Genomic DNA, 26230 nt, shown 5'->3' on the forward strand with positions numbered 1-26230 from the left:
CCCCAGAAGAACATTCCCAATATGCTAAGCAGACTTGGGAGATCAGGTCACATAAGTAGTTGCCGACTGACCAGGTTCAAATAATACTATCCCCTCCCACTACAAAGTCTAGAAAAATTTTAACTCCTTACATGAAATACCCATTTTGGAAGAGATAACCTGGAAACTTTGCTTAAGCCCATTTCTCTACCATCCCCATAGTTGGCTATGGTTACTAGGCAAATCACACAGAGTTGTGATACCTATCTAAGAAATAATCCAAAACCCAGACCTCTGCCACCTCCCCTAATGAAACCTGTCTAATATCAGGGATCACTCAGGAGAAGACTGGCAGGTGGATTTTACAGCTATGCTGGAATTGCAAGGGTATTATTTACTAGTTTTTGTTGATATTTACAGGATGGATTGAAGCATTCCCTAGTCGAACAGAGTGACAGAAGTCTGTAAAGCTTTATTAAAGAGACAGCGCATAGGTTTGGACTGCCCTGGAGTGACAAAGGGATCTTATTTACAGTCATGATATCCCAAAACTTGACCTCATGCTTAGGAATCAAACATCACCTTCCCTCCTCGGAACATGAGCCCCTAGGTCGAATGGTGTCCAATATGCTACTGGGGAGAAACAGCTCCAGAAAGAATGAAGAGGCTGGGATAAAGCAGAAAAGTCTCTCAGTGGTGGATATGTCAAACGGTGAAAGTAAAGTCTGATGCTGTAAAGTAAAGAACAATACTGCATAGGAACCTGGAATATTAGATCCATGCAGCAAGGTAAACTGGACATGGTCAAACAGGAGATGGCAAGAGTGAATATCAACATCTTAGGAATCAGTGAATGAACATGGGTGGGAATGGGCGAATTTAATTCAGACAACCACTTTACCTAGTACTGTGGACAAGATTCCCTCAGAAAAATGGAGTAGCCCTCATAGTCAACCAACGCTCATAATCAACAAAAGAGTCCAAAATGCGAACTTGGATGCAATCTCAAACACAACAGAATAATTTTGGTTCGTTTCCAATGCAAACCGTTCAACATCACAGCAATTCAAGTCTGTGCCCCAACCATTAAAGCTGAAGAAGCTGAAGTTGAATGGTGCTATGAAGACCTACAAGATCTTCTAGAACTATCATCAAAAGAAGATGTCCTTTTCATCATAAGGGGCAAGAATGCTAAAGTAGGAATTCAAAAGATAACCCAGGTATCTGGAACAAAGTTTGACGTTGGAGTACAAAATGAAGCAGGGCAAAGGCTAACAGAGTTTTGCAAAGAGAATGCACTGGTCATAGCAAACACTCTCTTCCAACAACACAAGAGACAACTCTACACATGGACATCACCAAATGGTCAATATAGAAATCAGACTGATTAAAATTTTTCAGTCAAATATGGCTAAACGTTACACAGTAGGCAAAAACAAGACCTTGAGCTGACAGTGTCTCAGATCATCACCTCCTTATTGCAAAATTCATGCACAAATTGAAAAGAGCAAGGAAAATAACTTGGCCATTTAGGTATAACCAAAATCAAATACCTTATGATTATACAGTGGAGACAACAAATAGATTCAAGGAATTAGATCTGGGAGACAGAATGCCTGAAGAACTATGGACAGATATTCAAAACACTGTACATGAGGGGGTGACCAAAACCATCTCCCTAAAAAAGAAATGCAAGAAAGCACAGTGGTGTCTGAGGAGGCCTTACAAATAGCTGACAAAAGAGAAGCGAAAGGTGAAGAAAACAGAGAAAGATACACCTAACTGAATTCAGAGTTCTAGAGAATAACAAGGAGCTATTAATAGCCTTCTTAAGTGAATAATGCAAAGAAATAGAGGAAAAAATAGGATGGGAAAGACTAAAGATCTCTTCAAAAAAATTGGAGATACCAAATGAAGATTTCATGCAAAGATGAGCACAATAAACGTCGGAACGGTAAAGACCTAATAGAAGCAGAAAGGATTAAGAAGAGGTGGCTATAATACACAGATGAACTGTACAAAAAAGTTTTAATGACCCAGATAACCATGATGATATGGTCACTCACCTAGAGCCAGACATCCTGGAGTGTGAAGTCAACTGGGAGTTATGAAGCATTACTACGAACAAAGCTAGTGGAGATGAGGGAATTCCAGCTGAGCTATTTCAAATCCTAAAAGATGATTCTATTGAAGTGCTACACACAATGCACCAGCAAATTTGAAAAATACAGTGGCCACAAGACTGGAAAAGGTCAGTTTTCATTCCAATCCCAAAGCAATGCCAAAGAATGTTCAAATTGCCATACAATTGCACTCATTTCAAATGCTAGCTAGAGTATGCTCTAAATCCTTCAAGCTAGGCTTCAACAGTATGTGAACTCAGAACTTCAGTTGTACAAGCTGGATTTAGAAAAGGCAGAGGAACCAGAGATCCAATTGCCAACATACACTGCAACATAGAAAAAGCAAGGGAATTCCAAAAAAGCACTGGCTTCATTGACTATGCTAAAGCCTTTGACTGTGTAGATCACAACAAACTGTGGAAAATTCTTAGAGACAGGAATACCAGACCACTATGCCTGTCTCCTGAGAAACCTGTATGCAGGTCAAGAAGCAACATTTAGAACTAGACATGGAACAACGGACTGGTTCAAAATTCGGAAAGGAATGCATCAAGGTTGTATACTGTCACCCTGCTTTTTAACTTACATGCAGATTACATCATGCGAAAGGTCAGGCTAGATGACTCATAAACTGGAATCAAGACTGCTGGAAGAAATATCAATAACCTCTGATATGCAGATGATACCACTTCAGTGGCAGAAAGGCAAAAGGAACTAAAGAATCTCTGATGAAGGTGAAAGAGGTGAGTGAAAAACTTGGCTTAAACTCAACATTCGAAAAACTAAGATCTGGCATTTGGTCCCATCACTTCATTGCAAACAGATGGGGAAAAAATGGAAACAGCAGCAGACTATTTTATTGGGTTCCAAAATCACTGTGGATAGTGACTGCAGCCATGAAATTAAACGATGCTTGTTCCTTGGAAGAAAAACTATGATAAACCTAGACAGTATATTAAAAAGCAAAGACATGTCTTTGCCAACAAAAGTCTGTATAATCAAAGCTATGGTTTTTCCAATAGTTATGTATGGATGTGAGAGTTGGACCATAAAGAAGGCTGAGCACCGAAGCCTTAATTAATTAATTAATTAATGCTTTTGAACTGTGGTGCTGAAGAAGACTCTTGAGAGTCCTTTGGACTGCAAGTAGGTCAAACCAGTCAATCCTAAAGGAGATCAACCCTGAATATTCATTAGAAGGACTAATGTTGAAGCTTCAATACTCTGGCCACCTGATGCAAAGAGCTGACTCACTGGAAAAGACCCTGATGCTGGGAATGATTGAGGGCATGGAGAAAAGGGGGCAACACAGGATAAGATGGTTGGATGGCACCATCGACTCAATGGACATGAATTTAAGCAAACTCTGGGAAATAGAGAAGGGCAGGGAAGCCTGGCATGTTGCAGTTCATGGGGTGGCAAAGAGTCAGTGGACTGAACAATAATAACAACATCCTGGTGGCCCCAAACTTGAGGGAAGGTAGAGCAGGCCAATCAGATTCTTAAAAGAGCCCTAGTTAAACTATGCCTAGGGTCACTCTTCCAGCTGTATGCTACCACTCCATGCACGCATCTTGGTCATGGCACAGCCTTTCAGATAAAAGGGGAAAATAGCTTTATGCCCTGGTACCAGCAACACCTGGCTGTATTCACCCCCACAGTGACATCTGTAATGCCACTTGAATCCTTAAGTTCTCTCTTGACCAACAGCCCCTGAGTGGTGTTCCCTATTTTCAAAAAACAGGAGTGTCTCCAATAGGAGAGTCTGTGAAACACCTGGACAGTTCACAATGTAGAGTAACCTTCAGCATTGGAACTGACAGGAAAAACCAGGATCCAGCAATTACTCTGCAGTAATATGATTTAGCCCAAAGCCTAGAAATTAGAAGTTTAAAAAAAAAAATGACACACTATACCTATCCCCAGGTTTGAGGCCCTCCTTAGATGCCATCATCCAGTCTTAAAAATCCATGTTCTGTTCGGGACAACCAAAATATCACACCCAATCACCCTGATTTCTAAATCAGATGGGCACCTTTGACTGTTTGTTATTCCCTTGTAGGGGTCCTCATCCCTGAGAACTGAGCCCTATGGTGGCAGTCCACATGTAACGCTCTCCACTTTGAGAACACATACCAAGATGCCTCTTAGCACTTGAGTCCCTTTCCAAACATTCTTATTGCTCCTGGCTTTAGGGCAAGCAGGGTGACAATTTCCACCCAGATACTGAAGGTCTGCCCCATTCCATTATGCTGTGTTCCACTTGTAAGAGAGAAGTTCTATCCCCATTTGGCAAGTCCATTTTGTCACCCAGCTTGAACCCCGTCACGGTGTCTGCATCATATGCAGGAACAGAGCTTACTTACCTCTTCCCCCTTTTTGGTCAGGGACCTGCTCTCTAGGGTAAGTCACACTTCACACAGATCTGGCCTGGAGTAATGCCTCAATCAGTGTATCACCACCAGAGGATATACTACGTAGTGGTGCTTGCCCTCTGGCTTCTGGCCCTGGGATTAACCTCAAGGTTTGGCAGGAGCTGCCACCGAAGGGACCTCTCTACGTAAGTTTCAGTAACTTTCTAGTGACACTTCTGTAACCACAAAAAAGACTGCAAGGACCCTCTGATGTATACAATCCCAAGAAGATTATTTAGCCACTATGATCCTATAAAATCACCAGGCCCTATACTGACCTCAGGACAGGGGAGCACCTGTCTATCTGAAGGAAGAATGTTTTTTTATTATAACCAGTCTGGGGCAGGTCCAAGAAGATACTAAGGGGCTCTTAGAACAGGCCACCAAAAAACTGAGATTTGCTCATGACAGGCACTTTCTCTCCTTCCTCCCTTGGCTCCTGCTACTTCTGGGTATCTTGTTAGGCCTCCGGTTTGGGCCCTGTCTGTTTCAACTGCTCACAAAGTTTAGCAGGCCCCAACAGCTTCAGACTAGACTGATGTTACTAAAGTGTGGCTTCCCTGGTAGTTTGGCGGTAAAGAATCTGCCTGCTAATGCAGGAGACGTGGGTTCAATCCCTGGGTTGGAAAGATTCCTTGAAGAGGGAAATGGAAGTCCACTCCAGTATTCTTATCTGGAAAATTCCATGGTTAGAGGAACCTGGTGGGCTATAGATCATGGGGTCCCAAGAGCGTCAGACATGACAGTCACTAAACAAGAATGGAAGCTGATTTCAGACACAGAATATCTTTATTTACATCCATCAGGTAGAGAGATCCTGGCTACTCTACTAGCCAGGATAGTGCCTACTCTAAACAAGTAGTAGTTACAGAAGAGACCTCCTTATGGGAGGTCCCTATAAGGAACATGGAAATGACAAACCACCACCAGTCAAAAGCATTAAGGAGAAGCCAAAAAAAGGGAGGCGGCACCAGCTCATAATATATGCTGACAACCTCCCAGAAACCTTTCCACTGGAACCCATCTTGGCTAAGTCATGCGCATGACACCAGGAAGGACCCAAACATGGCAAAAGTAAGATGAGTGGCCAGAGACCACCTGGAAACTAATCCCATCACCATAAAACCTGAGACTAAACGCCACATGGCAGAGCCCTCCTGGGCTCCCTCACCCCACTGCTCTCCACCTGGGCTCCCTTACCCCACTGCTCTCCACCTGGGCATCCCTTCCCAATAAAGTCTTCTGCTTTGTCAGTAAGTGTGGCTCCTCAGACATTTCTGAGTGTTAGACAAGAGCTCACTCGTGGGTCCTAGAAGTGATCTCCCTTCCAGGAACATAAGCTCTGAGTGCTCAGACACATGGATGTGTTCTTGCAGATGCTGTTGGAAACTAACCCTCCTTCCCTCCTCTTTTTGGTTTCTATATTCTCAGCTGTGTTTGGGCAGTAACATGCTCAGGAAAAGCAGAACTCTCACCCACCCACAGATTCAGGACAAGAAACATGACTGATCCAAGACAAGTAAGCTAAGAGTCACCCCTTTGCTAAGGAGTAAACATGACCTAGTGCTCGCAAATAAGATGCAAGAGAAATTGTCCTGGGTTCCTCCTGAGCAGGACTTTTCTCCCTGATATAAAGAGTGAGAAATCTTTTCTTCTTACTTTGGGTGAACTGCATAGCAAGTGACACTTAGAGCTGAAGCAGCCCTCCTGCAACCAGGAAGCATCAAGCTAAATGATGAAAACTCACTACTGAAGATGGTAGAGTGGAGAGGTAAATAAAGAGTCCAAGTTCTTAATGATACTATGTGCCTGTACCTCACTTAGAATCACCTACTTCCAGATTACTTTGTATAAGATTTCTTTTTCTCACTAAGCCAGTGCTAGTTAATTATTATTGTACTTGCAACTGCAAGTATTCTAATGATGATTCATCATAACATGATGAGCAAAAACAGACTTAGGAAGAGGTTGAAGAAGTCATCAATACAAGAAAAGTACTATTTTTACATCTTTGCACACAGCCATGATTCCTCTTTCTACAACATAGCAGAAACACATATCAGAGATTCCCTTGTTTTAAAATTACTGAGGTATCTCTCTTCCCTATTAGACTGTTATCCCCTAGAAGGTGAAGGCTATGTTATATCTCTCTCGGAATCCCCTCCAGCCCTAATGTAATGCTTTGCATGTGCTAATTCAGTAAGTGTTGAATTGAGTGAACTGAAGTTTGAAGTCTGTAGCTGAGTGATTTATGAAGAATGGGATAATGTGTGAGTTGAATGAGGTTCTCAAGAGAGATAAAAATGTCGGGAGGATTAAACATGTCTTCAAAAGCACTCTATAAAATGAATGTCAAGAGATCTTCTGAAATTGGTCTTTGTACCATAACCATGATCCCATCAACACTTGAATTATAAAGTTGAGGTGGAATAATCACACTAGAAAATCCTTGTAACTTTTCATTTGCTTCAGTGATAAACATTTATATTCCTCATTAGTTCACTAAAATGGTTATTTTATTTATTTGGATTGTGATTCTTTTTTCAATGTTGCCTACTACCTTAAAGGACCGTGTGAAACAAATGGCTGCCCCTCTATCCCTCTCAGCTCAGCAACAGAAACATCACATCAGTTTGGCTCACTTTCCCAGCAAGGACAGTCATGTGCACTGATAATGGAGTTAAAAATAACTCTATTTGGAATTCAGGATGGGTAGGGGACACATCAGCTTCCAAGACCACAGCCTTTCAGAACTGTCAACTGCCACTCAAATGACTTAACATAGCTGCAAAGCATTTCAATAGCAAATATCTTCCCTGCCCAGAAGGATTCAAGGGTAGAAGGAAATCCACTTACAGTGACATACACTCAAGGGGTGTCCTTTGTTAAAGTTAAATAACTCTCAGTTAACATTATTATTATTTAATTGCACATAGAGCTCTCAGGTGTCTTAGGAGGCGTTATAGTCATGTAGCCTTTGACTCTCAAATCAGTGTCTGCACCATCCATCACAGATTATTAGCTATTCAATTTTTAAAGGTTGCCAGACATGGGGATTTCACTGACATTGAACAGAACCTGACCTGGTGTTAATTAGCAATAGAATAAAGTAGTTATTTCATCTCATCTGTTAAACTCTATGATACTGAAATAAACAGTGTATCTATCTGAAAAGTGTCAAGGATACATGAGGAGTCATTTTAGACTAGCCTAAGAAAAAAGGTTTTAACCTTTTCACTAAAAAAAAAAAAAAAAATTAATAGTCCATGCACAACAGATTCCTAGACTTTATTCACTTTTGACCAGTTTTATTCTAAATCCTTAAGACTGACTCCAATCATAAACCTGCCACCACCCATCCTGCTTACTCTTGGCAATTCTATCAACATGGACCACAGTCATTTTTCAGAAGACTCTACTGTCTTGTTTTATACACCACTATCTGCAGTGTGCTGAAGTGTGGCTCCTTGCTTTTACTATAAGGTAAAGCCTATAGGTCTCAAGTCTCAGAAAACTAGTTTTCACTTTTATGTGGTCTTTTAACTAGATAAGGATAAATCTGAAAAAAATAGGCAAGATCTGTGTACACAATGAAATCTACAAAATATTGCTGGGAGAAATTTAAATGATCTTTTAAAATGATCTTTATTTTAACTAGTTAAAAAATCAATATTGTTAATATGTTATTAACAGTTCCCTCCAAATAGATATACAGATTCAATGCCATCTTAATCAAAATCCAAGAAAAAAAATTTGTTTTAGAAATTGACATGTGGATTCTAATATTTCTAAGGAAAAATCAAAGGACAAAACATGTTTGAAAAAGAATAAAAAGTTGGAGGATTAATATTACTGGATGTTAAGACTTAAATTCTTAAATGACAGTAATTTGGGGAGTGTGGTATTGGTATCAGGACTGACAAAATAACAGTGAAAGACAGCAGGGAAACCAGAAATAAATCCATATATATTTGGACAACTGATTTTTGACAAGATTCAGAGATAACTCGATAGAGAAAGAATTTTTTAAAATAACGAGGCAACAAATATAGTTCTATATGAAGATGATAAAGAAGATGAAGACAAAGAAGAAAAAATAGAGCTTCAATCCATAGTTCACATTGTTTACCAAAAAATTAAACATTTAATAACTGTGGAAACTAAAACAATGAAATTTCTAGAGGGAAACAAAGGAGAAAAATATTTGCTACCTGAGTTTGGCAAAGACTTTATTGATGACATGAACATAACACTTAGATGAACACACACAAGGGAACACCTGCTTCTGCTGGGGTGGTCCTGGGAAAGAAAGGAAGGGAAGTGTTTGTGGGATAAAGGGAGAAAGGGCTTCAAGCCAAAAAAGAAAGCAATGCAAAGTTAGGATGAGTGACAGGGCACTCATCCGGGTCAGACCAGAGTTTTGCAGAAGTTGCTGAGAGAGAAGACAGGAAAGGTTAGGGCCAGATTGTGAATTCTCAGCTAAAAGAGTGACTTTATCCTGTGGGCAATGGGACCTACAGAAGGATCTTAGTCAGGTGAGTAACATGATCAACTGCATATCCTCAAGAGGGGACTTTGGCGGTGACAGGGTCAAATCCACAATGTAAGGAAGAGACCAGTTAAGGGCAGTTTCCATGCTCCAGACAAGAGATGGCATGAGAGACGGCGAGGGAGTAAGCCAGGTCATTAACTGTGATGAAGCAGAGTTCACAGTCCACCACACATGTTGAAGGCAGAATGGAAGATTGACTGAATGTGAAGAATAATGGGTTAGAGGAGGGGAGCACCTGCTGACAAGTAAAGAGAATACTAAGGTGTTTTATTTGTTTGTTTTGGTTTTTTGGTAACTATATGAATGGAGATGTGCATGTGTGCTAAGTCACTTCAGTCACGTCTGACTCTTTGCAACCCTATGGACTATAGCCTGCCAGGCTCCTCTGTCCACGGGATTCTCCACGGAAGAATATGGAGTGGGCTGCCATGCCCTTCTCCAGGGGATCTTCCAGACCCAGGGATACTGTTTATTAATTCAGGAAAAATAATAGAGTAGGGAGTACTTTGTTACTGAGTTTGGGAAGAATTTTAAACCCTTTGAGAATTGTTGAGTCAAATAAGGTATAATAGCACCAGGCTTAACAGAAGCCTCTAGTTTTCTGATTTCTGATACTACAGAAAACTTAATTATATCAAAGTCAACAAAGTCTAGTGTAAAGGAAGCCCAGTAGAGGAAAGCCACTCCAAGGAAGAATCACCTAAGGCACCACAGAGAGCCCAAAGGGCAAAACTCAGACTGGAAGAAGTTTACAATTTATCTGTCTGATCAAGGACTCACATTCAGAATAACCATTGTGTCATGGAGAGGGATTTATTTTATAGTCACTCTATTTGGGGGAAGATTTTTTGGAAGCATTTTCACACTGGATCCCTTTTCTCCTTTGATATTTGTAAACCCATTGGGGTATTGCTGGATCAACAACTGCCTTGTGGCAACTCGGCTCACACTACCTGTGGCATTGCTGGAGGTAAGGCATTTGTCAAATGCATCACCTGTTATAATCACTTTTTTATAACAGGTAATGCATGTGTTCCTGGAGAAAGACATTTTATCATCATGAATCACTGGGCAAGAGTGGATAATTCCTGTGGAATTATCTGATGAGATATAGCTATTTCAGATTAGAGAAAATTTATCTCAAAGCCAGTCTCAAATGCGTCCCTGGATTTGGTTGGGCCATGCAGGCTGGTGCTTATATCTTCATTCATAGCAAATAGAAGGATGACAAGAGTTATTTTAAGACATGATATATTATTTCTGTGATATCGGTGAACCACTTCAGCTCCTCATATTCCCAGAAGGGACTGATCTCATAGAAAACAGCATGGCTTGAAATAATAAATTTGTTGAAAAGAATGGACTTCAGAAATATGAATGTCTTATATCCAAAAATTACAGCTTTACTTTTGTAGTAGACCATCTAAGAACCTGGATGCTGCCCATGACATCAAGGTGACATACCCTCACAATATTCCTCAGAGAGGCACCTCCTCCTCAGGGACTTTCTCAAGGAAATCCACGTCCACATCCACTGATGCCCAATGGATACCCTCCCCGCAACCAAGGAGGCCCTCCAGCTCTGATGCCAAAAATGGTGGGAGGAGAAAGAAGAGAAGCTGTGCTCCTTCTATTGAGGAGAAAAGACATTTAACTTTATGAAAGAGACTGCCATTCCACCTTGCAAGTCTGAGCCCAAGGTCTTTGTGGTCAAATTGTTCTCCTACCATACTGGACCCTGCTCAGTCCTGGAATGTACGTGCTCATCTATTTGTACAGTTTGTCCAGTGATATTTTATAATCATCGTCACCTCTGTGCTGTAGGAGAGAATATTTGGTGGACCAGAGGTCATCAGACCTTGCATGGTAACCTTGCATGTTACCATTTTTTAGACAAACAACCACGTTTAAGTGTAAATAAAAATGAGTAAGATTCTAAGGTTCACAGTGTAAAAGCTTAGGGATATTCTGGAAATGTTTTAAGCCTTTGTAAACTGAGATGCATTTTTGCACGACTATGTCAAATATCTCTCACTACTATTGTTATTTGTTACAAATATTTTCCCTTAATTTAGTGGGAAAATATTGCTATATACATGGTGTTTTTTTTTTTTTTTTTTTACATCTCTGCATGTAATTTCAACACTGTAGCAGGGAGCAATCACTGTGAAGTAATACAGGCCAGGGTATTAGTAAACAATCATCAGGCGGTTAGCAGACACGGTACACACAAGACTGTTAAAGGCCCAATCACACTTCCCAACAACTCCCAGACAAGAGGCAGATGTGGGGCCCCTGTGCACCGGCCAGATCAAGTGCTGGCACTTAACCATGGAGTTGAAGGCCCTTCCTCTCGACTCCTCTTGGCACTGTCCCCACATTCCTTTCTATGCCACTCAAACCCTTGCATTCTGCCTTAATACCAGAAAACAGAAACACTTTGTCTTTAAGCTGAACAAAATTTTGATAAGAAGCCCCTCATTGTTCATAAAATCTTTGCATCTAGCCTTGCACTGAGCTAGATGTCAGAAGACCACCTGGGTCATGAGGAAAATAAAACCTAGATGAGACACACACAGCAAGCACCGGCTCTCCACTTGAATTTTTAAAGCTAGGAATTCATACAGTTTAGTTCTTTGCTTTTGCATAATTCTGCCTGCTTAGTGCTACTTTCTTTATAGCCTGTTGCTTTCTTTACAGGTGTTGCTTTTTTGCATTAAAAACAGTATTTATCAAGCCACTTACCTTTTTAAAGGAAAGCATAGAAGAATGTTCTGGTACTGCCATCAGAAACTCTCTTTTGCAGCTGCATCTTGGTTGAAATATTTAAAATCTGCCACAAAAAAGTAAGGTCATTGTACTTTCTACACATGCCTCGGTGTCTAATTTCTGCCATTAAAACAGCAATAACAACATGCTTGCAGAATAGGCCCTATGGTTTAACTTATATTATTCTATTCTCACAGCCTTGACAAATTTTATTCTTAAAACCAAAGTGGAGCCCTTTTTTATGACAGTGAGAGATCTCTTAGTTCCAGACTTCTTTCATTAGCAAAATTGAAACCCACTTTTGACCAATAGTAATTTTTAGGCAAGCAGCCATTTGAGGCGATGGAAAATCCAGCAAACCAAAAGCACCAGCTCCTTCTGAGGCAAAGAAACCTGTGGGCATTGTTTCTACTCCACTGGTGTCCTGAAACTACTTTTCTTTTTTAATCATAATGGGAATGCGACTCAGAGCAGCAGAAAATATGGAACAGTCTTTAGCTCTTAAGCAAACCTGTCAGCTTATTCCTACTGTGAACCAGTCTAAAATGCTGTTTCTTGTTTGTGTACTCTTGGCAAGAATACCTTCTCATTAATTACATCACATTTTTACTGAACAATGACTTCCACCCTACGGGTTCCCGCAAGTCTCGGCGATAAAAAATCCACCTGCAATGCAGGAGATGTGGGTTTGATCCCTAGGTCTGGAAGATTCTCTGGAAAAGGAAATGGCAACCTACTCCAGTATTCTTGCCTGGAGAATCCCATGGAGAGAGGAGCCTGGCAGGTTACAGCCCATGCAGTTGCAAAGAGTGGGCCACGACTGAACACACATACACATGACTTCCATCCTGGAGAGGACACAGGTTTTGCTGTGGGCTGGACTTCCCGTGCAGACTCTTCCAGAAAGTCCTGGTTCTGGCAGCACTCTGTTGGCACACCATTTTTACTGGAAGAATACTAACTAGTGCCCCTAGTGAAATGCACCCACCTATATATAACTCTTCCCCCAATGCTGCTTTTAATTCTGATGGGGGCTACCAAGTAGTTATTATGCACATCTGCTCCAAATCCAGCTATTTAACTTTACTGGTTTTTAAGGTGATTATTTTTTTTTAAGTTTTTTTTAAGTTAATAAAAGAGATTTCTAATTTAGGTCTTGCTCAGACATCTTTTAGTCACATTTAGAAACAAGAAATAGTTTAACCATCAGCATTGCATTTGTCCTGGGTCAGACAGAAAAGCCCTGTGTTCTATCCCACAGGTGTTTATAAGGCAACCTGTTCACACTTCCTCCATCTTCTCATGGCTGTTACCTTCAGTTTGACTTTAATGTCATATCCTCGTTAACTCTCTGAAATCTAAAAAAGGAGAACTTTTTTTCCTTTTTAAAACACATTTTCTTTTGACTATTAAAAAACATCTTTAAGATAACATGCAAACTTTTTACCTACCCAGAATTAATAAGCATTGTACTTCCTCTAAGAGTTATAAATGATAACTTCAAAATGAAAAAAAAAAAGTTTTTGATGTGGGTTTTTTGATAAGGCTCCTTTAAAAATCGTAATTATTTGAGTTTTTCTACAAATAATTGTAATTATTTGAGTTTTTCTTCTTTTATTAAAAAAAATTCAAAGAATATGCACTCTGTAATTTGGAATCTAAAATTAACAACAAAGTATAGGTTAATGTCAATACTCTGGCCACCTGATGCAAAGAACCAACTCATTGGAAAAGACCCTGATGCTGGGGAAGACAGAAGGCAGGAGAAGGGGACGTGAGAGGATGAGACAGTTGGATGGCATCATCAACTCAATGAACATGAGTTTCAGCAAGCTCTGGGAGACAGTGAAGGACAGGGAAGTCTGACATGCTGCAGTTCACAGGGTTGCAGAGTTAGACAAGACTTAGCCACTGAACAACAAGAGGTCAATGCAGTTTCAATACTGTGCTTGTCCTCAGGGGTGATCCTCTCCCCACCTCCCACTGTGACTCTGGACTCAGCAGCTGCTTGTCTAGCCACATCTGGAATCTCACCTCAATGATAAACCCAAGGGACTTTGAAACATTTAAAGTGCTGTATGTCCCATTAATACACCTTTACCATTCAGAAATGTTTGAAATAAAGCAAGTGTAGCTTAAAAAAAAATGGTACTTAGATGACACCAAAAAATCCATATAAGAAAAGATAATCCTACTTCAACCAAAATTAAAGACTCTGGTCTATGACAAACATAGAAGCGGGAGACAAGCAAGAAACCAGAAGAAAATATTTTCAAGTTATAAATCTGATAAAGGAATTATATCGAGAATACAGAACTATTAAACTCACTATAAGAAAACAAAAACCCTAACAAAATAGGCAAAAAAATTTGAACAGACACTTTACCAGAGAAGATATATGGAGAGCAAAGCTCAATTATTAAAGAAATTCATTTTAAAGCTATTCTGTAATACACTCTAGGAACCTATTAGAATGATTAAAATGAAAAAGATTGGCCTTACCAAGTTTTGGCAAGGATACAGAGGAATTCACCTTGAGCCAGACATCCTGGATGTGAAGTCAAGCGGGCCTTAGGAAACATCACTACAAACAAAGCTAGTGGAGGTGATGAAATTCCAGTTGAGCTATTTCAAATCCTAAAAGATGATGCTGTGAAAGTGCTATACTCAATATGCCAGCAAATCTGGAAAATTCAGCAGTGGCCACAGGACTGAAAAAGGTCAGTTTTCACTCCAATCCCAAAGAAAGGCAATGCCAAAGAATGTTCAAACAACTGCACAATTGCACTCATCTCACACACTAGTAAAGTAATACTCAAAATTCTCCAAGCCAGGCTTCAACAGTATGTGAGCTACCAGATGTTCAAGCTGGATTTAGAAAAGGCAGAGGAACCAGAGATCAAATTGCCAACATCTGTTGGATCATCAAAAAAGCAAGAGAGTTCCAGAAAAACATCTGCTTTATTGACTACATCAAGGTCTCTGACTGTATGGATCACAAACAACTGTGGAAAATTCTTAAAGAGATGGGAATACCAGACACCTTGCCTGCCTCCTGAGAAATCTGTATGCAGGTCAAGAAGCAACAGTTAGAACTGGACATGGAAAAGCAGACTGGTTCCAAATCAGAAAAGGAGTATGTCAAGGCTATATATTGTCAGCCTGTTTATTTAACTTATAAGGAGAGTACATCATGCAAAATGCCGGGCTAGATGAAGCACAAGCTGGAATCAAGATTGCCGGGAGAAATATCAATAACCTCAGAAATGGAGATGACACCACCCTTATGGCAGAAAGAGAGAAGGAACTAAAGAGCCTCTTGATGAAACTGAAAGAAGAGAGTGAAAAAGTAGGCTTAAAACTCAACATTCAGGAGACTCAGATCATGGCATCAAGGCATCAAGTTTGATCAATTCATTGCAAATAGATGGAGAAACAATGGAAACAGGGACAGACTATTTTGGGAGGCTCCAAAATCACTGCAGATGGTGATTGCAGCCACGAAATTAAAAGACGCTTGCTCCTTGGAAGAAAAGCTATGACAAACCTAGACAGCATATTAAAAGGCAGAAACATTACTCTCCCAACAAAGGTCAGTCTAGTCAAAGCTATGGTTTTTGCAGTAGTCATGTATGGATGTGAGAGCTGGACTATAAAGAAACCTGAGTGCCAAAGAATTGATGCCTTTGAACTGTGGTATTGGAGAACACACTCCTGAGAGTCCCTTGGACTGCAAGGAGATCCAACCAGTCTATCCTAAAGGAAACCAGTCCTGAATATTCACTGGAAGGACTGATGCTAAAGCTGACACTCCAATACTTTGGCCACCTGATGTGAAGCACTGACTCATTGGAAAAGACCCTGATGCTGGGAAAGATGGAAGGCAGGAGAAGGGGACAACACAGGATGAGATGGTTGGATGGCATCACTGACTCAATGGATATGAGTTTGAGCAAGCTCCAGGAGTTGGTGATGGACAGGGAAGGTTGGTGTGTTGCAGTTCATGGGGTCAGAGAGTTGGACACGACAAAGCAACTGAACTGAACTGATGGAGGAACTGGAGCTCTTATGTACTGCTATTGGCAATGTAAGGTAGTACAACCACTTTGGAAAACAGTTTGGAAGTTTCTAGAAAAACATACACCTACCATATTTATCTAGCCATTCCAAAATACTTAAAGAAAAATTAAAGTATATATTTATACAAAGATTTGTGCAAAATGTTCATAGAAGCATTATTTCTAAAAACCTACACTAGATAAAATCCAAACATTCAACAGAGGTACCGGAGAGTATTTTCCTGTATATCTATACAATGAAATATTACTCAGCAATACATATTGATAAATATATAATTGTGAATGACTATCCCAATTATTGCAATTATGTCATGCATAAGGAAGCAGAAAATAAGATTACATACCATATGAATCCTTTCATATAAAATACAAGTTAACTTACAAAGACTGAAACTAGATTAATGGCTGCCTGGGGAGACGTCTGGGGCTTCCCAGATGGCGCTAGTGCTAAAGAACCTGCCTGCCAGTGCAGTAGAAGTAAGAGACACGAGTTCTATCCCTGGGTCAAGAAGATCCCCTGGAGAAGGGCATGGCAACCCACTCCAGTATTCTTACCTGGAGAATTCCATGGACAGAGGAACCTTGTGGGCTACAGCCCATACGGTCACACAGAGTCAGACATGACCAAAGCAGGACATGACTAGGCAGGAGAGAAGGGCAGGATAAGCAGGAGGGAGGCTTCAGTCACTGAAAAAATTTTGGGATTCATTGATATGTTAATTTATCTTCATGAGAATAATTCTTTAGGTGCATACATATGTCAAAATAGCAAATGGCATACATGAATGCGTACCATTTATTCTCTGTAAATTAAAAACAACTAGTTTTAAAAATCAGTTAGACCTTGTCACAAGTTTTATTTGTGCAGTTAACTAAGTTTCCACTCAAACATCTGAGCCAGCAGCAATGCACTTATCCTAAAAAAAATTTTTTTAACTGAAAACATGAAGAGGAATAGGCTAGTTGGCAGTCCATAAGTGAATAAATGCATGGGCATGCTCACTCAGTCATGTTCAATTCTTTGCAACCCCACAAACTGTAGCCCTTAGGCTCCTCTATCCATTGGATTTCCTAGGCAAGAATACTGGAATGGGTTTCCATTTCCTCCTCCAGGAGATCTTCTCAAACCAGGGATCGAACCCACATCTTCTGCATTGGCAGGAGGATTCTTTACCACTGGAGGATTATTTACCTGGGGAAGTTCATGGACTGAATAAATGGAATGAATCCCAAATATACTCCTTCCTGGCAGACTCCATTTGAGAGCAAACTGCAGAGGAAAGAGTGCTATGTAGAGTCTTGCCTTTGCCAGTACTACTTATCCAGCTTTGAGAAAGACAATTGACATTTTTTAAACCTAGTTTCTTCACCTCAGGACCGCAACAATATCCTGGCATCTGCAGGTTTCTGCTGATGATCAAAAGTGATAACTCCATAAAATATACTAGAAACTGAAATACACATAAACATAAATAGTGTAAACTGCAAAACCAATTTACCAGTGTATCAATGTAAGGAAATGCAGTATGAGCACATTAGAAAATGGATTTATTTCCTTCCATTACTATTTTCAAAAGCATTTATCAAATCCTTTTTTTCTTTTCTGAATGTTATCTCTTAGATGCCTTAAATATTTCAGGCTCAGGAATTAATTTTTCAAGGTGTACAACTATTAGTTTAAGTAAAACTTCCATTGTCATTTGACTGAAACCCTGCTCCTTCCCCTCACACTTCAGGCCTGGAGGGCATGGAAGCCAGCAGAGCAAGTGAAACCGAGCAGGACCCTGTGGGGTTCCAGGGCACAAAAGTTTTTCTGTGTCCCCCATTTTCTTGTTAGCAGAAAATAGGCTTAATTCAGCCTCCAGGATCTTCCCTAAATTACAAAAGTGAAAGTGTAAGTCGCTCAGTCCTGTCTGACTCTTTGCGACCCCATGGACAGTCCATAGAATTCTCTAAGCCAGAATACTGGAGTGGGTAGCCGTTCCCTTCTCCAGGGGATGTTCCCAAGCCAGGGATCGAAGCCAGGTCTCCAGCATTGCAGGCAGATTCTTTACCAGCTGAGCCACAAGGGAAGCCCCAAAATTACAAAAGGGAGATTCAAACAGTTGCTAATCAGGGTAGAGAGGGGACAGGGAGGCAAGGGAGGAACAGTCAGGAAACAATAGTGCAGCCCTAGGGCAGGGTACAGGCTCCCCCTCAAGGAATATACATAAGAATATCTTTGAGCTGTTTTGTAGTTACTGTTTCCCAGGTGGTACTAGTGGTTAGAAAGAAAAAAAAAGCTGCCTGTCAATGCAGGAGACTTAAGAGATGCTGGTTTGACCCCTGGGTCCAGAAGATCCCCTGGAGAAGGTAATGAAAACCCACCCCAGTATTCTTGCCTGGAGAAGCCGATGGACAGAGCAGCCTGGCAAGGTTCACAGGATGGCAAGGAGTCAGACACAACTGAAGCTACTTAACACACATGCAGTTACTGAAACCCCATCAGGTGAGAGAAGTTAACTGTGTGCTATCCACAAGCACATAGGCCCCAGACTGGTTGGAACCAGAAGGTTAATGATACTGACTCCTATGTAACTCACCCCCAACCAAATAAAAGAAAGTCCACCAGCTGATCACTGCCTTCTTTGAACCACTGCTATAGAACTCCTCATTACCCTCTCCAGATCAGGACACACAGTTTCCAGGCAATTAGCCTACTGCAGCCCCCCTTTGCAAAGCAAAGCAAGCAAGCAAATCTTTTCTACTTCACCCAAAAGTCTGTCTCCAACATTTAATTTGGTACCAGAATAAAGAGGCCAAACCTCAGCTACATAAGGGTAATGAAAGGTTGCCTCACTGTTCATCTGAATCATCTCTGCAACCTGCCAGTTCCCTTCCTGTAACTCCACAGCTGCAGGCACCGCGTTGACCAATTCTAACTTTAATGGTTCTAATTTGTCTTTGGAGTTCTCTGTAACATGACCAAATGCCACTTTTCTCGTGGAGTGACTGTGCCTTTCTAGAAGATCCACTCACCTGTGCCCTCCCACAGTCGACTTTCTCCTCCTAGGCGACAACTTCCTCCGGGCTGGCTCGTCCCTCAGCTCCTGGCTTCTCTAGAGTTGATGTTGACCGCCCATTTCGGCTTCACAAGTGGGCTTCCTTTTAAGAGAACTCAGTTCTAGCTCTTTTTAGCAGGGGCCACAGTGGACTCTCGAAAAACAAGCACCTCTGGCCGCCCCTGGTAGAAGAGTGACTCATTCTTACTGCAGAGTTGTTGTTTCTCTATAGGAGCAGCTCCAGCTAGGCTTTGACTTAGGGGTTTACGTATGAGACATACATAAGTTGTTGTGGCCACCCAACTTCAAGGGACACATGTCAAGTTCCCCAAGGGCTTCCTGAAACGTTTACAGCAGCCGTGGTAGCAAGTCTTCGAGCTCTCCATTGGCTGTGTGACCGTCTCCCATCACCACGCTGGGACTCTGGGGCCAGAGCGTTGCAACACAGGGCACAGAGAGGTTTCTTTAGCTTCAGACATTCCTGCAGGAATTCAGGGCAAAAGACGCGTTCGCAAGGCACCTGCAATGGCTTCTCGGACACCTCTCAGCACACCGGCCACATGAAATGGCCCAGAAGGTTGCCTTCGCTCCGACCTCGGCCCTGCACTGGCGCCGCCATCTTGCTGCCCGATGCGCAGCGCGACGCTGCTGAGAAGAGGGAACCGAAGGGGCGGGGCCTCCAAGGGGCGGGGTCTCGAGCTCTGACAACTTGATTGCAGAAAAGGAAAATCTGTCCTTTCTCTGAACAGGCGGGCAGGGAGGGAAGGGTAACTCTATGACCATATTCACAAGGAAGTTTGAGGCAGGATTCTTCCTCCTGATGTTCTTCAACCTTCCTTCCCGTTGTCTTGAGGTGGAGGGAGGGCTGGTGTCTCTCACTGCTTTAGAAAGTGAGGGCCCTTTGGTATAGTTTGTCCTTAGTTTATTTATCCAGAAATTCCAAACAAAACAGTCTTGTTTTAAAGCTCCTATTAAAAAGACTAAAGTTTGATTAAAGAACTTAGCAGGAAAAAAGAATGTAGTAGGAAAAAAATCCAAGGAATGATCTGTTGAAAGTATGCATCCGTGTAGTTTTTAGGTCCTGGTCATGAAGGGATGCAACTGTACCTCTTCTATTATTTTTATTATTTCATTTTTGGAAAAGAAATCATGTCTTAGCATACTGAAATCATTTGTAAGCCAGAATATCGTGTAAAGACTATTAAGTAGGTGATGGTTTTTCTCCTCAAGAATATCAGATGAAAGGAAAGTAGTGATTATGGGAAGAGATGTACTGTAATAATTCCTAATTTGGCTAGTATGCACATCTTTAATAAAAAAAAAAAAAAAAGAATAAATCCATTGCTTTAATTTTCAGAATAATCCCAGGCTGTGGAGTTCTTATCTTCAAAGTTAAAACTATTATTATAATTTTGCTTACTCTGGGTATGGCTTTCCAAAAACCATGAAATAATGGGAGTTGATATCAAAGTTGATAACCATTATTGTAAAGAAGAATATTCACTTTCCTATCCTTTTCAAGTGCTATGAACAGAAAGTTTCCATGTGAATTTAATACACCAGAGGGGTGTATCTATGATTGGAAAAATGATTAGTGTATACACATATTTAATCAATTGAATTAACAAAAACAGAATGCTCATTTTAAAATATTTATTTGTAAATACATCATAAGAGTTGTCCTGCCTTAATTATACATAGAAAAAAACAATACTTAAGATCACTTTCATATACTAGTTAAAATTTTGTCTTATATTCTTCAAATCTTTTAGTGTAAAAACTGTGACTTGTTTACTTTCATTGCAAGCCCTAAAAGAAATGTTTATAGCTTAGTTACTGAGAAACTTGTCATTCTGTATTCTTAGGAGGCCACTTGTTGTCAGAGAAGTAATGCTAGGAGGATAAAACATATGCTAAATAAACTATACCCAAACAGCATATTTCTTTTATTATACTCTTGACAAATAAAGTTACATGATATTAACACCTAGTAACTCTGACCCCATACAAAGAATATTTTATTTCTTCATATATAAAACAAGCTAACAAAAAAAAAAAAATCAGGCAAGATATTGCAATAATGTTACATATGGTGATAAATATTTTATATGGTTTCAGAATTGGGTCAAATACCCTAAAAATGTAGTATTTTTAATGACTTGGCCAATGAACAGTTAAGTAAAATTTGACTCAATCATATAAAATGCTTTCTTTAAAAACTTGAAAATCCGAAGCTTGAGGAAGCTTAGTTTATTTTTGGAGGTTTGTAAATGGTAATTAAACCTGTGTTTTAAAATAATTAGATTGTTCATGTATGGATGTAATTTGTCAAATTCGCCATAAAGCAGTATTCTTGTCTGAAGAATTCCATAGACAAAGGAACTTGGTGGTCTGTAGTCCATGGGGTCAGAGTCAGGCAGGACTGAGGGACTAATACTTTCAGACCTTCACAATAGCTAAACCAAAATACTTAACCCTCTAGTTGTTGTGTCTCCATCTTTTACTTCTTATTGTCCATCTTCTCATCCATTTCACATTTTAGATGCTAAAGTGCTTTTGCTCTCTTCTTATCTCTTTATTCTTTGAAAACCAACTTGGCATTTGGGAAATCTTATAAGCTGATCACCCATTCATTTTAAGGAGTTTCAGCCAATGCCTTACCTCAATGAGCCCTTTGTCTTTTAAGCCTTTCTAATTGGAAATATTGACATCAAGAATAATTAAGAAGCTGGAGTCATCCTATAGCAATTAATAAGTATCTTGTTAAAGATTAGGATGACTGTGATATAAGGATTGTCAAGGAGATAAAAGGTAGAAATGACTTGTTCCCAGATAATTTTTTCAGAAGTCAGAACTGAGACCATCTGCATCCAGAGTTTAATTTTCAGGATTTGGACATGAGCTCACCTGTGTCAACTTAACTTAAGCACTTTTTCCAGGAAATTATTATCCAGGAAAATAATGCTGTTAAATTATAAATAACTTCAGAAAATTCCCAAAAATCAATTTGTTCAAGCAAATAATTGTCTCATCTGAGCAAACAGCTAACTTATCAAATAAAAATTTAATTAAGTCTGAATTAAACTACTGGGATGAAACCCACAGTCCTATAAATATCTTTATCTGATCTCCCACTTCTGAGATCTTATTAAGACTGTCAAGATGTTGTTCATCTTTTTTTGAAATAATTGTAATAAGCTTTGCTTTGCTTGATTAAAATGTTATCCTGATGGTCTTTTCAAGGGAGCAGGCAGTTGGAAATTCTTAAGTTCTGCTTCTGGAGGGGATTTTTATTTGGTTCTACATTGACCTGTCCTGAACAGGTGATGCATACAATGTCCACTGTCCACCCTCTGCCATCCTCCCTATCTTCAGAGAGACGTTGTGGGTCTCTTCTATACTCTAGCACCACTGGGGAAATACTCTATTTCTAAAAATATGCAAGATTTCATTTTTATTAACATATCCTGACCATAAACTGTGATTCCTGCTATCTTGTAACACTCTCTTATCTCTGATTGTTATATCTAGAAACTACATTTCTAATAGAATTATCTACATTTAGGAAATTTAAAATTAATCTTAGTGTGAGACTTTGGGAATAGATAACAACTGAGGTATCCTTGAATGCAAATATTTCAAAATTCTCTGACTCTAGCTTATCCTTGGAATGTGTTCTCTTTATGAATAGGCAAGGCAATAGGACCACAATATCTGCCATTCCACTAATTATCATGGTTGATTTAGCACATTTGCCTGGCACAAGATTCTTCTCACAAGAGCTACGTGTGATTTTATATCTGAATCTCAGTGTTTATTTAAAAGAATAAACTTTTTTAGTAGTGATCTATCACAATTATTAGAGTTCAAAGACCAGAACAGTAAAAGTGTGAACTCCAGATTAGCAATCTCTGAATGCAATGCATTTCATTTACTTTACACTCTGAGGGCTTAATAAGATTATGATAAGGAGACTTTCCATTCCAAATGACTTCCAATAAAAATAATTTAGAAAGTTATTGTGATTCAGTTCAGTTCAGTCTCTCAGTCATGTCCGACTCTTTACGACTCCATGAATCGCAGCATGCCAGGCCTCCCTGTCCATCACCAACTCCCAGAGTATTCTCAAACTCACATCCGTTGAGTTGGTGATGAAATCCAGCCATCTCATGCTCTGTCGTCCCCTTCTCCTCCGGCCCTCAGTCCCTCCCAGCATCAGGGTCTTTTCCAATGAGTCATCTCTTCACATGAGGTGGCCAAAGTATTGAAGTTTCAGCTTCAGCATCAGTCCTTCCAGTGAACACCCAGGACTGATCTCCTTCAGGATGGACTGGTTGGATCTCCTTGCAGTCCAAGGGACTCTCAAGAGTCTTCTCCAACACCACAGTTCAAAAGCATCAATTCTTCAGCGCTCAGCTTTCTTCACAGTCCAACTCTCACATCCATACATGACTACTGGAAAAACCATAGCCTTGACTAGACAGACCTTTGTTGGCAAAGTAATGTCTCTGCTTTTTAATATACTGTCTAGGTTGGTCATAACTTTCCTTCCAAGGAGCAAGCATCTTTTAATTTCAAGGCTTCAATCACCATCTACAGTGATTTTGGAGCCCCCCCCAAAATAAAGTCTGACACTGCTTCCACTGTTTCCCCATCTATTTCCCATGAAGTGATGGGACCAGATGCCATGATCTTAGTTTTCTGAATGTTGAGCTCTAAGCCAACTTTTTCACTCTCCTCTTTCACTTTCATCAAGAAGCTTTTTTGTTCCTCTTCACTTTCTGCCATAAGGGTGGTGTCATCTGCATATCTGAGGTTATTGATATTTCTCCTGGCAATCTTGATTCCAGCTTGTGCTTCTTCAAGCCCAGCGTTTCTCATGATGCACTCTGCATATGAGTTAAATAAGCAGGGTGACAATACACAGCCTTGATGTACTCCTTTTCCTATTTGGAACCAGTCTGTTGTTCCATGTCTAGTTTTAACTGTTGCTTTATGACCTGCATATAGGTTTCTCAAGGGGCAGATCAGGTGGTCTGGTATTCCCATCTCTTTCAGAATTTTCCACAGTTTATTGTGATCCACACAGTCAAAGACTTTGGCATCTTCAATAAAGCAGTAGTAGATGTTTTTCTGGAACTCTATTGCTTTTTCAATGATCCATCGGATGTTGGCAATTTGATCTCTGGTTCCTCTGCCTTTTCTAAAACCAGCTTGAACATCTGGAAGTTCACGGTTCACTTATTGCTGAAGCCTGGCTTGGAGAATTTTGAGCGTTATTTTACTAGCACATGAGATGAGTACAATTGTGTGGTAGTTTGAGCATCCTTTGGGATTGCCTTTCTTTGGGATTGGGATGAAAACTGACCTTTTCCAGTCCTATGGCCACTGCTGAGTTTTCCAATTTGCTGGCCTATTGAGTGCAGCACTTTCTTACTGTGATTAATATGACCTAAAAACCAGTAAAGAATGGACAGACTTAAATAAATACAAACTTTGTCAGCTGCACTCACTCAGGATGACCAAAAATTTCTTGAAGGGCTTTAATGTAGTAAGTTCTGATTTTTTATTTATAAACACATATGTATTTTCCAGAAATGAAAATGGATTGCAGCATGTTGGGTTTTAAGATAGTATAAGTAAAATATTTATAGATTTTATTTTCTAAAATGTTAAATTGTTTGTATAAGAGATACTTATATAACACTTAAATATTTAATAAAACTGATTAAATTATAAGCTTGGTAAGCATGTATCACTTATTTTAGAGAAAATGATTAACAGCCACAATGTATAATAAATCCTACATAAAAACAGTATGAACATTCAAATGTAAAATAAGCAAAATAATTACATTAGAAACATATAAATTGAAATATAAATCGTCAATAATGATATGAAATTATTCTATTTTGCTAACAAATAAATAATTAAAACATCAATTGGATACAACTTTTCAGCTGTCACATTGGTCAAATCTTTTAAAAGTCTGATAGTAGCCAATATGAATGTTCATACACTGAGGATGGAAGTGTCAACTCATGCCACTTAATAAAAATGAGCCATTTGGTAATGTTCAAATATCCTTAAAGTATCCTGAAATATACATCAAGTAAACTATTCTTAAAGATATTCACACTAACATATAAATACGCAATGACATAGAGCTAGGATACTTTTTGAACCACAGTCATTGCATAAAAAAGTGGCATGAAATAAATGCCCTTAGAAATTAGATTTTTTTTTAAAAAAAGGATCATCCATACAATGGATTACCTGCAGCCATTAAAATAATGGCATAAATCTACATATACTGACAGTAAGATATGTTCACAATTTATTGTAAATAGAAGACTGCATGCTATAAAGCACAGTGCTTAATATAATCTCAATTAGACAAAATTAACAGTATAAAGAGATAAGGAGTTAGATATGGAGATAGGTAGCCCTCTGAAGACTAACCATCTAGATTAACAATGGTAGTTTCTGGAAAGTGAAATTGTAAGAACAAGGTGGGAGGGGTTCATTTTCTGTTTTAAACACATCTTTATTATTTTAACGAGCCTATTTTATTGGTTTTATATCAAAAGAGAAATTTCCATATTAAGAATAAACATTTTGAACTCTCTCTCTCTGGCAATTATCCATTTCATACTGTCACTTCTATATACTTTTCCAGTTATTCTTTGTCCAAAAATTGTCATTCCTACCTATCCCAGGTATTCAAATGTTTCTCTTTGAAAAGGCCAGTAGGATTACTTACCAATTTATTTGGAAACTCCTAGTATCTGAATCTTTGCTCTTGAATCTGCCAAGAAGGTAATGAAGAAAGTAGGAAAAGTGCAAAATTAACTCTCCAAATATCTATTTTTCAGAGTTAACAATAGTGCTGAATTGATCCTGGATAAAAAGTCTTTACAAAACACTATATATAAACATTATATATAAAACAGTGTTGTATATCAGAGAAGTTCATGGGTGCTTATCAGTCTTTCTTTGACTTATGAGACTTTGAGTTTTGTTCACCCACTTAGGGTGGTTAAATGATGCTCTTGAAAATTTCCATCTGATGAAACAAATATCACCAGTACTCAGTAAAATGACCCATCAAGATCATTATACTGGAATCTGTGAATTTAACTCAGATTACCGTTATATCTACTACTGTGGGCAAGAATCGCTTTGAAGAAATGGAGTAGCCATCATAGTCAACAAAAGAGTCTGAAATGCAATACTTGGATGCAATCTCAAAAATGACAGAGTGAACTCTGCT

At 39.5% G+C, this 26230-nt stretch overlaps 1 pseudogene; it reads left to right on the plus strand.

Moving 5' to 3' along the window:
- Window positions 1-6271: 6271 nt before the first annotated feature.
- LOC122453659 lies at window positions 6272-10999 on the plus strand (annotated as a pseudogene).
- Window positions 11000-26230: the final 15231 nt, after the last annotated feature.

The sequence above is a fragment of the Cervus canadensis genome, chromosome 15 (genome assembly GCF_019320065.1).
Source record: "Cervus canadensis isolate Bull #8, Minnesota chromosome 15, ASM1932006v1, whole genome shotgun sequence".
NCBI classification, from domain to species: domain Eukaryota; kingdom Metazoa; phylum Chordata; class Mammalia; order Artiodactyla; family Cervidae; genus Cervus; species Cervus canadensis.